Below are 14563 nucleotides of genomic sequence, written 5' to 3'. Positions count from 1 at the left end.
CTCAAAAGAATGAAAAGCTGAACCTTCCTGCCATTTGCTTCTGAAAAGACAACCGAGTGTCTGTCATGTGGACTCCTTGCCCAAGTAATAGTGGGACGAATAATTCCTTTGTTTCTCCAGAATATCACTAAAGATACCTTTGCACACATTTGTTTGGAAGACATGGGTCTATCTAAGAAAGGATAGAAATAGTTCCTTTAACAAAAGCAATGTGACCCAATTTTAGAGGAAGAGCCAATTCTTGTTTCCTATGAAACTGGAAGTTCAGATGAGTTGTGTGTTTTGTGAGTGTCCAGGTCTAGGACTCTGCTTATATTCATGGCCATAGTGGGTTCAGGAGCTTAGATGCACAAGTGTTCTGGAATGCTAGGTCCTGAGCCGTGAATCTTGGGATCTGTGGAAAATGTGCCTTCTCTGCAGCATTCATCACAGATGGAGAAATGCTACTGGCCATCAGATAAAGAGAAGTCCAAAGCCAGATGCACTGGGGGACAACAGTTAGGAATAGATGAGATATCAGAGGTCCCTCATCAACTTTTCTGGAACATGAATACTCCATGTGCAAAGAAAAGGAAAGGACCACAAAAATGTGACTGAGAATAGATACCCTTCAATCCTTAGCAGGTAAAAACTGACCCTTCTTTTTAAACTTAGAAATGTAAAGATATGTGATTTTTCTTACATCTCTGGAGTCCTGGTGCAAATTTACTTTATCCACAGCTTTGCTTTATCCCCTTGCCAAATTGTATCTTACCTTACTGCAGTTTAGTTAAAATTTTTCAAGCACACCATGAGTTTCCTTGACTCCAAACCTTTGCATTTACCATTACATCACCTGAAATCTGTCTACCTTCTCCTCCCCACCCCCAACACATGGAAGTGTGCATGTGCATGCAGACACATGCCCTGACCCAACATGCAGCCATCCTTAGGTGAAAAGAAATTTGTAATGGGACCATGTGACCTCAAGGTTGATGGTAAACCTGCCAATTTTGATTCATTTGTGTAGCTGACTAGGGATTTGTTCTTATTTAATTTGGTCACTGCTAAATACAGCATGGAAGACACATACAAAAAATGAAATTTGTGTGTAGCCCTGATTTGGAAAGGAACAAAAATGCTAACAGAGTTAAAATAATCTTCTACAGAAATATGTTTCCAATCAAAGCCGAGAAACACTGCAAACCAAAAGACTGTTATTTGCCTTTTATTATAAATCTGATACACTAGCAAAGGCTTTGAATTGTTTAGCTCTGGTTACAAATCCATAAAATAGTCCTCTCTAAGGAGCTATTGCAACCTTTTTTTTATATAACACTCATTATAAATTAATTCTCTCTGACAACTAACTAGGGAAATATTTTAATCTAGATAGACAAAAATCATATTCTTCTAAGAAGCCTCTGTAAATTCTGTGTTCTGTGACTAGAAATGATTTCATTTAAGTTCAAGAGTGATTTGCAAACTAATGATGTTCTGAAGTGTCTAATACACAATATAGTTGCTGGGTTTATCTACTAAATTAGTCCCTCTTGGTACAGATTACACTGGGAGCAATCTTGGGAAATGATAGTGAAATTGAACCTTGTTTCATGTTTTGATTACCTGTGTTATTATTACTTTCTCCCCTGAAAGACTTTAAAAAAACAATTAAATTTTTCTTGGGAATAGAATGAGAGCAAATATTATTCTGCTATGCAGACATCCACGTGTAAAAATAACACAAATGTTTCAAGGAAAGACCACTCTGCCGCGGGGGAGAGGTTTATCTTCTCGTCAGAAGCCTATAGATTAGGTTTGCTACATTAAAATCAAATAATACATATTTCAGTCCAGGGGATATTGAAAGTAGAATTATATTTCTGTGTTCCAAGCATAAAACATCAGCAAATAATTCAGGAGTTGCTGAACACTTGTTTCTTTGGGTAGGGATTTTGCCAGCATGTTTGTAGCTTTGCAATTCTCTTGAGCAAAGTGATAAAGGTGATAAATGTCTATTTTGAATTAACTCCTGTTACAGTGAAGTGCCAGTTGATCCAAGCTCTTTCAGTCATAACAATTCAAATGTATCTCATTCTTTTTATAAAAATCTGGGCACTACCTTCTTGAAAAGCTACAACTGACAAGAAGTACACGTCCCTGGAGATGAAAGATGGATGGGAATCATTGATTTTGAAGTGTTGTTGTCAGATTGCATGGGTACTTGGCAGTCACTCAATTGTAAAGTTGCTCCCCAGCCTCTGTTCTGCATTCTTAGCATCAGTTCTATCCAAGGCTGAGTCTTTGGAACTTACCAAAAAGGAAAGACATGGATTTTTTAAAATCTTCCTGAATCTATTTATGAAATAGCTTTGACCATTATAAATAGAATATGAATATTGTATTTTTCTGACACTACACTGAGTCACAGAATGACCTTTTGAGTTAGAAGAGACCTCAAAGATCATCTCTACTTTACCCTAAGAAAACGCTAGCCACAGGAGGTGACATAACTTGCCAGTTAGTCGGCCGAAAAGCCTGAATTAGAATTTAGCATAGTATATGGTATACAGTAGGTGCTCAATCAGTTAGCTCAGTTTAATTGAATTGGAATATATTCTTTTAGGTCGTTGCTCAGAACACAACAGAGATGACTTCTTATGTTTGATGGCTTAGGAGGCCACCTCTGTTCAGGAAGAAGAACTAACATTTTTTTGAATTTATATTGTGTGCCAAGCATTATGCTAAGGGCTATACATACACACTTCATACAGTTCAATCAGGTATATCTTTCATCCTTTCTTTTTCTCCACATGAAGAAGCCAAGGGCCAAGAATATTAAGTAACCTAGCCAAAGTTACTGAACTAGTGATTAGATAAACTGGATTTCAACTGGGGACAATCTAAATCCAAAGCTAGTTTTTTGGGTTTTTTTTAACCACTACCCTGTAACCAAGTGTTTTATTGGCCAAGTTAAATAACTGAAGTGTCTACATAATGGCTCTAAATAATGCCTGTCCTGAAATACAGATTTGTTGAATCTAAGAGAGTTGAACTGAAAAATACAAAGAGAGTAGTCTAAATTGACTTCCCATTCTAGCAACTTGGCAAGCTCAGCTAATTCAGAAACTTTCATGTAACAACTAGTTGGAGTGATGGATGAATATATTTTCAATGTGATATCCTTGAGACACTTTGAGAAATCACAATACACATACATATGTGTGTGCCCTGACACATGCACAAGAGATTCAACTGCAAGCAAAAATGAAAGATTCCTATATGGAAAACAAGCTTTGTTAAAAATTAACTCTCAGCCAAAATTACAAAACACATGAAAAAGATTCACCTTGAGTTGCACAACAAAAACCAAAAAGGAAAAAAATAACCCCCAAAAGTTGGAGTAATTTAACAATATTGTACACTGTACACACACGTCTGAAATTATGACAGAGATAGAACCTATTGGGAAATAACAAAATATTTGGAAAAATCAAGTGGGTATGAGGAAAACTCAAACTAGAATTTCTAGAAATGAAAAATATAGTGGTTCAAATTAAAACATCATTAGATGGGCTAATTAGCAGCTTAGACCTGGCTGAAGAGAGAACTGATGTAATTGCTGAGAGATCTAAGCATTTTTCCAGACATTAGCTCAGAGATTTGAAGCCAAAGTTGGAACAAATGTAAGAGATTCCAAGCACTATAAAAGAAGAGGCCAGAAGGTTCAACATTATGTAACAGGAGTTAAGAAGGAGAGAACAGAGAGAACAGGTATTGGCAGTGTTCAATATAATATTCAACATTCAATGATTAAGTAAATTTCTAGAACAAATGAAAGACACGTATTTTCAGGTGGAATGCGTACAAGTCCCAAGGAATTAAATAAATGTGAATTCACACTGTTTTAAGAAACTTTTTGGTTAAAGTCCAGACAGACTCTTTTCTGTGCCAGTATTCAAATCAATTAAAGGATTTGATTTGATTTGATATAAGACAACAAATGAAAGGCTCAGAAATCCAAGAAAAAGTTATTAGTCAAAATGGTTTTTCAACAAGTCTGTTTATCCTCAATTCAAAAATAACAAATAATTAATCATCAGATATCACTTCCATTGTTTAGAAATATTATTTTCATTGCTTCATAACCTTCTTCTGTTGAGATTTGTATCCTTTGTTTCTTACATCCATCCATGCAGAACAGAAGGATATTCACCCCCACAGGCCATCTTAGGAGTGACTTACTAAAAGAAATTTGCGGAAAGGCTTTGGGGACACAATCTAGCTAGTGTTTCCTCCAGTAAGACCACGTATATCCTAGAAAACCTGACAGATTCAAAAATAGTCACATGTTATAGAACTTCTAAATGAGTCAGTTAGAAATTGGAGGGAAGAAAACTCAAACCAATAGAAAAAGAAAAGAAATCTAAGAAAAAGCATGTCAAAGAACATACAAGGTCCTATGGAAGAAATAAATCTGAATATACAATTTATCACAATAAATGTCAGTGGACTAACATTGCCATTTCAAAGACGGAGTCTCAGTTCGCATTAAAAAATAACAGCTCTATTCTATTTAGAGAAGGCATTGGTAAGGCATGACATAGAGGAAAAGTAAAAGGATGGAAAATACATACCAAGCAAATATAAGCAGACATTATTATAGGGAGTGATGCTGCACTCTTTAAGGGAAAACACAGCCTAAGGGCAAGGACCACGTGGACAACACCTAAGACAGGCTGAACATCAGCGTTGTCTCAGTTTTTCTAGAATGGTACTTCACAATTCATGTACCAGGAAGAGAGAAAGAATCATTTTATTCTTTTCCAGTTATTTTCTTGAGCTGGATGCTTAGCTTACTAATTTTCAATTTTCAAACTTTCTGCTTTCAAATATGCTTTAAGTTTCCTACTTTTACTGCTATATTGCATGATATTAATTGGTAATGATTTCATCATCATTTACTTCTAAGCATTCAAATTTCCATTATGATGTCTTCTTTTGAGAAGTGAAAATTTCAATTTCCTAATATTTAGGTGTGGTTCTCTTCTGTTTAATTACATTTTATATTATTTAATTACAGTGTTTATTATTAATTAAAAATGTTTAATTACATTTTATATTGAGGTGTAAGTTACATACACTGACAAAAGAGGCGTATCTCCTACTTCACAAAATTTATATTCCAGTGGGGTGAGCTAGATAATATACAAGTTATTAAAAATAAATAAGATAACCTCAGATCATAATACATCTATAAATCTGATAAACTAGGATATGTGGTAGACATTATAAGGAAAACCTATTTGGGAGTAAAGAAACCCTGGGATATGTTGTCTATTTGCATAAACCCCTCTTAGAGATTGACTACATATATTTAACACATGAAAGATGTAAAGTTGAGCAACCAGGCTATTGTTCCTATGTGTTCCAAAATTATTTGCCCACATATCTGTTCATAATGTTGCACCAATTGTAGTGACACTATTGGTGCCCTGGCCCTATCCCCTCAAACTCAAAAATTCCATTACACACCTATTAACTATAAAGCAGCTGAGAGCTTTCCATCGATCCATAGGTGAGAGGAAGGCTGGAAGTGCTAGGAACCAAGGCCCCTGGGAGCAGCCCTAACCATGGTGAATGACAGTGAGGGAGGAAGCACCCTAGGCCCCTGTTCCTTGGGTGGAACAGCATTTGAGTGGAAAGCACGTTCTTCTGTATCTCAATGTGCCCCGGAGGGACCAAGGCCCAGCTGTCCAGAGTGGAATCCTGCTTTACAATACACATTTTCTTGACTTCCTCCCCTTCCCTGTCTTACTTCCTCACCCTTTATTAGTGCTCCTAAGAATCCCACCCAGAACACCAATTAATTGCTTAAAAGATTCTCATGTTCGGAAAGAGTCTGTGTTGGAGGGTGGGAGCTCTATAGCACTGGGCTACCATCATAGACTCATGAGTTACTTTACTTTTACAGGGTATAGAGGAGTTTATTCATACTCATAAAATAAAAAACTATAGGCATGTCAAGAACAAATTTTCTCCCAGTAGAGCGCTTAGGCTTCCTCATTCTACTTTTGTAAAACCTGAAACTTAAAAAGAAAAATACATTTTTGTTTATAAATAAGCTGCTCAGGCTATGATATTCTGATAGAGCAGTCCAGACCAACTAAGGCAGGGGATTTTTATCCTAGAATCCATGGATGTCCAAGAGGTTAGTGGCTAGAATTCAGAGAGTCCTTAAACTTGGAGATTAGATTAGATTAGATAGTTACAGAGGTATAGGTAATCTAAAGATATGTGTATACATCTTTATTTTCAGTAACCTCTAACTGAAATTTAACATCTCCTTCAATTGTGAGTGTAGGCAACAACCCACACAATAGAATTGACTGAACCTGTGCGTTTGTAACCTATAAAAACTGTTGCTGGTTTTTGTATCATATTATAATTGTTGCAGATTTCTTGAAATAATATTTTCACTCATCACAATTTCCAAATTATGGCAGCTCCCATAATAGCTCTTGTTACCTAATAACTAAAGATTATATGTACATATATACATATATGTGTGTGTGTGTGTTTATTCAGATAACTGTATTTTGATATATTTCTTTTGGAATCCTAAGTATTTTATTTTATTCATTTAAAATGCTTTTTTCTCACAAGGGAACCATAGACTTCACCAGACTGCTTAGGGGTTCCAGGCATAGAAAATAAGAATGAACACCTAAATAAGCACTGTTATTACCCATTTCACAGATTCGGAGATTGAGACATAGGAAACCTTAATTGCCCAAGGTCAAAGAGTATATAAGGAGCAGAGCTAGGATAGGAACCCACGTAACCTGGCTCCAGCATTAATGCCCTTCACCAAGACCGTGTGGCTGCCCATCTGAGATTCTGTGAAAACTCCTCTACCAGCTCACAGAAGCTAGGCAAACACTGGTACTCTGGGCCCCTTATCCATGCCGCAGGTAGCAGCCAGGAGTGCTCAGTTAAACCCTTTATTGGCTGCTCCTTGTATCACCCTGCTTGTTAACCTTTGCCTACCTCTTGCGCCCATCTCCTTCCTCTCTCTCTTCCATTTTCTGGCCACACTTCTCCTTCCCCACCTCACAGTCATTGAATTTGATCTTTCTTCACACTGTGTGCTTTTCCTTGCTTCCCTTCCTTCCCGCCCTGTGACCTCAGCTTTCCCAGCACCACGTTACAGCCGGCTTCTGTGATTATCTCATCAAAGTAAGTTCTCCCTGTTTTTAAAATATATTTTATATGTTTTCCTTTCCCAGTTTTCAAATGGGTATTGCAAATATCTTCTTCTACATTTGGTTTATCCTTTCACTTTCCTTAATAGAAGCATTCAGTGAGCAAAATTTTGAGTTTTAATGCATCAAATTGATCAGTCTTTATCCTGATAGTTTGTGACTTTTGTTCCTTCAGAAATCATTCCCTACCTCCAAGGTCATGGAGATTATTTCTTCTTAAATGGCTTGGTGTGTTTATGTTAGGATTTGTATGTTTGCAGATGTATGACATAAGGGGGGAAATACAGAAATGGCAGTGTGGCATTTCATGCTAAAAAACATACCTTCTAGTACGGCACAACCAAAGTGACAGAGAGAGGCCTTGTAACAATGCATGCTGGGATTGTTGCTTTTACAAACTCCACTAGTTCAGAAGGTCACCCCAGGGAAGAAGTGGGCAGCTGGCAGAAATTTCTGCTGTGGGGTCTGCATGTTCAGCCTTCATAAGTTGTAGGTAACTCTTGGCACATAGTAAGACATGTCAGGGCCTAGATTGCAGATTCAGGAATCTATATAGATTAATGAAAGTTAACAGCTGAGCATATAGAAAGATAACTAGCTCCTGGGAGTAAATGATTACACTGTAACCACTCTACTGAAAGATCAATAGCACAAGTGTTTTATTCCCTTAATTGGGCTTTAATCTGAAAATGCCACAGCAAGACTTTCTGTTTCAAGGGAAACAGAAGGAAAAAACATCCCCTTTCCAGACGACTATAGAAGGACATTATATACAATGAAATGGACGATTGCCACTGATTCTCTTATTAGGACCTCTTAAGTACTGTAAGTGGGTTTAATTTTCAATGATACTGCAGGACAGTAGTGCAGAGCTCAGATCCTGAAGCTAGACATCTGGAGTCCTAACCCTGCACCCAGTTTATTGCTTGTGATTTCTTAACAATTGACTTTATCTCTATGCCTAAATTCCTTTGTCTATAGAAACGGGGAAGGGGAGTAAAATAGTATTTACCTCATGGACTTCTCCTAAGGATTAGATGAGTTGATATGTGTTAAATGCTTGATCAGAGATAGATTGGTAATATGAATGTTATGCCGCACTCTCCCAAATTTCCTCTAGCATCTATGTAAATTCAAAGTGCTTGCAACACAGCCAAATGAGTTAATAGGAAAGAAAATGCTAACTGGTTTTATTTTCTTATTGATACTTCACCTCCAAGAAAGAGACTTGACATTTTGTCTCTCTAAAATGTCCCCACAGGGGGTGTATTGTAGGTTGTGTTATTGTTCCCAATTCTTCCATGTTTTTCCCAGTGAGTAGTTTACTTTCCTGCCCATCAGCTTGGCCAGGTGATGGTGTTTGAGATAATACATTGTGAGCAGAAATGATGTATACAACCGCTGAACAGAAACTTTAAGGGTATCCCTCTTTTTCCCTCCACCATGAGGCCGGTGAAGGGCCACTCCAGCAACAAGATCCACTAATGAAGAATATATGAACTACAGCCACCTCCAAACATGACTGACCCAAACATCCATAAGAAATAACCTTTGTGTTGTAAGCTCCCTGAGAGTTTGTTACTGCAGTATAATTTACTTAAGATAATTGATACAAGGGAGGTGGACAACAGTGTTAGTTTGGGTAGAGACAGAAAATATCAATCTGGGGGAAGGAGAAATTGTCTAAGACAGGAAAACAGTGTTTCTTCATGGAACCACATCTACTCTTCCAACCCTGCCATTTCTCTGCCTAGAATAGAGGATTGACCTAAGGAAAAACAGCTTAATGCAGGTAAAGAGGAAGAAATGTTGGTCGTATGAGCTTATAGCCTTCTCAAAGAAGCTCATGAGCACCTGTTTTCCAGGGACTCACCATGTGTCACAAAGATCTCTGTGGGCCTAGGTTAACGGGGTCTCCCTGAAGGACATGGACTGTGTAAGCCCCCATTCCAGGGCTTTAACTAACTGCAGTAGAATTGGGAGCCCTAGAAATAACTGAGGTTGAATTTCTCACCACCCTAATGAGATTAGAAATTTTATTTAGAAGAGTGCACTAATGTGATGGTTTCTTGCATGCAATTGTGGTAGTCATGAGTTCACACCTGCTAGGCTTACTTGATTCCAGAAACATCACTTAACGTTTTAAGAACTTTTTTTGAATAACGTGATTACATTTTAAAATGTTGGCAAATATATTTCCTGGATATTGAAACAGTAACAGAATTAGGGACCATTACGGCAAAATCCCTAGGGTGATGAATTTCTAACGTGGCAATTTCTTACTTTTGATTAACATACAATTATTGCTTTATGAGCTGATACTTTTTATCTCCTCCACTTACTTTAGAATTCTTTGAATTGTTGATCTATATCTACCCAACTTTTTCAGCCTAGGGGGTTGCTTTTTAACTTTTGAGCTTGCATTTTATGATCCACCAGATTATTTTATTATTAAAATCATCCCAAATTCATTTTTCTCTGAAAAGCATTAAAATGCTTGCTGTGTGTATAAAGATATTCCTGGTGAAAGAGTATGTTAATAGTAGAGTGCCACAGCAGAGTAATCACATTGACATGAGCCATTTCCCAAAAGCATAGAAACACTGTATTTTTTTTCCCTTTTATTCCCTTTTATTTCTCTGATCTTATTTTAAAATACTTATTTGATCCTGTGTGGGGAAAATGGAAGTTCCTATGGCCAGGATCCTCACCTGACCCTAAACTACTTGAGGATGTAATTACTGCTAGGCTACTGCATCCACAGCCCTTGCCCAGGGTCTGAAACCCTCAGGCAAGACACCCTGCTTCTGATAAAGCCATTGTACCATTTCTCTACCTTTGCTTTCCATCAAAACTCCTTGAAAAATGTGTCTATTCTTACTGCTTCCCATTCTTGACTGCTTTCTTAAAATCAAGCTTTTATCTCCCTCCTAACTCCACTCAACTGCTCTTACCAAAAAGTCTCTGATGGTCTCCACCTTGTTTCATCTACTAGGGAACTCTCAGCCCTCATCTAATTCGACCATTAGCAGCACTTGACATCTGATTACCCCTCCTGGAAACTTTCTTTTGCTTGGCTCCTGGGAAGTGTACATTCCCCTGGTTTTCCTTGTGAGGACTCTTCCCCACCCCTTGCCATTAAAATTCTCCAGGACTCAGTCCTTTGATCTCTTCTCTGCCTTTTTGATGATCTTATCCAGTTTTATAATTTCAGATAACCTCTTTATGCTGATGACTCTAAAAATAGTTATCTTCATCCTGGCTTCTCCCTGAGCTCTAGACTCCTATATTTAACCATCTTCTCATCTTCAACTGGAAGTCTGATACACATCTCAAACTACACAAAATCAGAATTCAGGTTTTCACCCATAAAACTGCTATACCCATTTTCTTTCTCACCCTGGAAAAAAGATGAGACTATGCCCATATTCTTTCTCACCCTCCTTCTGTCTCTCAGACAAAATATCTTAAAGTTACCTTTAACTCTCCACTACCTCACCCTATATCCAGCCCATCAGAAAATTATGATGGTTCTACCTTTAAAATAGAGTGAGGATCCAGCATCTTTTCATCACTGGAATGGTCAGAGCTACCATCATCTCTGGCTTAGAATATCACTATAGTCTCCTAACTGGTCTTTCTGTTTTCATGTTTGCCCCTTCCTATAGTCATTATCAACAAGATAGCTGGAATGGTGTGGGTAAAATTGCAGTATTTCCAGAATCTCTTGCCTGGCTTTAGTGCATCTCCATACAATGGGTGTTTCCAGGGAGTGGAGAGGAGCAGTCCATCTCCATATCAATAGGTAATTACAAGTGGGAGTGAGGGCTTATCTGGACCAGAGAGGTTGGGTGGGGGCTCTTCTGCAGTGTGGTTGAGGGAGACACGGGAGCAGAAGTGGAAGACTGCTTGTAAGAAATAAACTTTATTTCTCCCTTTGACTGATTTCGGTTTCAAAGGTATTTGCCCTGGATTTTCCCCCAAGAGTTACAAATGGTCTTGCTAAATTTAGAACAGATTCTCTCACTCTTTTGCTCAGAATTTGTAATGGCTCCTCATTTCTTTAAGAATTTAACCCATAGTCTTTACAATGTACAGAAGGTCCTACTTGCACCCCCTTATCTCTCTGACTGCATCACATACTCCTTACTCCCTTATTCACTCTGCTGAACCACCTTGTCTTCACTGCTTTTTAAACATATCAAGCATATTCCTGCCTCAGGGCTTTTGCACTGACTGCTCCTGATGCCTAGAATGCTTCCCACCAAGTATCTCCCTGGCTCACTCCTTATTTTCCTCAAGTACTAGCTCAAATATCTCCTTCTCACTATGTCCACTGGTCCTCATAAATCTAGACACCTCCGTCTAAAACTCTAGCTCTTTCTGGCACTCATGGTTTCCCTTACCCTTTCTCTCTTTATTTAGCCAGAGTTCTAATCCCATCCTGACATAGCATACCATGGCTTATTTATTATGTTGGTCTTTTGTTGTTTGTGTTTCCTTTTGGGAATGTAAGGGCAGGCAATTTTGTCAATTTTTGTTCATTGAACACCTGGAGTAGTACCTGGTATTTAGTAGATGCTCTCAGTAAACATTTGTTGAGTGCATTAATGGATGAGTAGATGTAGTGCATGCTACTGAGTGTTAGCACCCATTCAATTTTGCATACTACAGTGCCTTACCCCAACTAGTCCCAATCCTGGCTAAACATGATAATATCTATTCCTTAGCTAAAAATGTCTGAAAAGAGAAAATGATAAAGAAACAACATGTATCTGAATTAATCTTAAATTTTATCCCCTATAAATCCAGGCACATGAATTTTTCTTCTTTTCATGGAGTGCTGTACTACTTAGAAATAGGGAAAACCTTTTCTTCTGGGAGATGCAGGTGTCTTTAGGAAGAGAAGACCTGTGATTACCGTATTTTTAAAAGGTTATTTGAGTCCACTGTAGAAAAAGCTGTGAAATTGTACATTAATTTTTGGTAAACACTGGAATATAATTATTTACTCTACTTGTTACTGGTTAGACTTAGTATTTAATTCAGTTCAGTTCAATTATTAGCATTTTCCTTCTCAAATATGCAATGGTCATTTAGTTACCTGGGAAACTCTTCCTAGTCTTCAAGAGTTAATATTCAAAAGACTTCCTGAGGGTCAGCAAGCTGCAGGCATGTCATTCATACATTCAGAACCCTTATGCTGAACCTGTAGCTGTCATAAACGTTTTTGTATTCAGATCGTAATATTGCTGTTGGCATAGGTTTTGATATTTAATTCACAAAAAGGCCCCCAATGCATTCACTGTATGACCTAGTATCTCAACCGCATCTAAAATGCTGCTCTCTACTTCATAGTATAAAGGTTTCCAAGGAGAGCAAGGAACACTCTTGGTTTTTATTCATTTGTTTGCTTGTCCCTTGATATAGTAGGAATTGCAGCAGAGTCCTGGAACCTCAATAAACAGAAAGCTTGCTCCCTTACCAAATTAAAAATTCTTCCAACTGCTTTAATGTGTATAGTTTAATCATTTTACTTTTATTTAAGTCACAAACTGAAATTGGTATTCGAAGTGCTGTAGCATTATAATTACTGTTGGCTATAATGGCAGTAACCCAAGAGCTAGGTATGGCAGGAAGCACAGTGGTCTCTCTTCAGGGCACTCTTCTCAAAAACAACCTGTCACACTTCCCCCCTGTGGCCACATTTCAATTTAATTCAACACTGAGTGGAAGTGGACACCTCTGGTGTTCAGAGCTCTGAGCTCCTTTTTGAACCCCAGTCCCTCATTAATACAGAACCTGAGCAGCCAGGTTCTTTCCTCTCTCTCCTGCTCCACCTTCAACCACACAAGGAATATTTCTGTCCTTTGCTAATGACAAACCAGAGATACAGGCTCTGAAAGAGACCATGGGGTGTTGTTTTTACTGTCTTCATGAAGAGGGTACCACAGAGAAAAATCCAGCAGGGGCATATGCTTGCAGATGCTTTTTATATCCCAAAGTGGAAAAAGCAGGAGGGCACTGCAGGATTGCAATTTACATGTGGATTATTTATTTATACCTTAAACACAGACACCCTGGGAGGACTGTGGCTTCCAACTCACACTGCAAGCCAGAATGGCCACACTGTCCCTAGAGTACCTTTCCTCTGTGCAGGCCTGGCTACTCAGCCACCAACTGCCAAGCCAGTGGGTTTCCCTCTTACCAGATCCCAGGTTGCAGCCAGACTCCCTGAGTTTCTTCAGTGGGTGCTATTCTTCCCCCTGTGTCTAAGACACAGATCTGCAGTAAGCTTGCCTGGATATAGATCTGTTCTGCCACTTGTTAGCTTCATGACTTTGGCTTCATAATTCTAAATCTCTATTTTCTCATCTGTAAAATAGGGGTAAAGAGAGTTTTCTTATCTCATATGGTTTGTCTGGGGGCCAAATCTATGTAAAGAGTTTGGCATAAAGTATTCACTGTATAAACACTAGCTATCATTATTATTTCTTATTGGTACCATAGAATAGCTACTTCTCAGGTAATTTTCATAGAGGAAAATCCAAAATTCTGATAAATACTTAAGATTTCCTGGTCTCTACTCAGTTGGGGTTTACCCTAAAGTAGACCCTGAAGCCAAGAGTTAGCTGCAAATGGTTTATTTGGGAGGTGAGGTCAGGAAGCACAGTGTGAAAGTGGGAAGTGAGACAGGTAAGGGAGGAAAACCAGTGGTGTGGTGGCTACCTCACTGTCATAGCCATTTGCAGAAACCGTGTCATACAGGACTCATGAAAGACAGTTGTTAAATTTGATGACTTTGCAAGCCAGTTTTTAAACAGAGCCATTGTTAAAAATTAAATGACATAAAATTTCACTTAAATCAATTATGTTTAAAAACTTAATCACTTATTATTTTACTAATAGCTATGCTATTGATGTCATTCATTTCTGTTGTACTCATGTGATGGAAATATAATGCCATGCTACTGCTCATCTCTTTCCCACCCCATGTATATTGACATCACATTGGTAACTTGAAATTAGCCATGGGGGAAATTGGCCAATTTTTTGCCACTTTTCTTCATAAGATAGTTGTTAAACACTTGTTAGCACTCTCTTAGTTAATGTGGGGTTACTGCTGACTACTGTTACTGACAACAGAAGTTCAGTCCAACTGGGAGACCTCTTAAAGAATGTATGGGACATTATTATGCTAACCACTTAGCAAAATACTTCTAGGTTCATCCATGTTGTCACAAATGGCAAGGTTTTTTCTATGACTGCATAATATTCCATTATTATATACCACATCTTCTTTAGCCATTAGATGAACA

The sequence above is a fragment of the Manis pentadactyla genome, chromosome 3 (genome assembly GCF_030020395.1).
Source record: "Manis pentadactyla isolate mManPen7 chromosome 3, mManPen7.hap1, whole genome shotgun sequence".
NCBI lineage: Eukaryota > Metazoa > Chordata > Mammalia > Pholidota > Manidae > Manis > Manis pentadactyla.
This window is presented reverse-complemented; position numbering follows the sequence as displayed.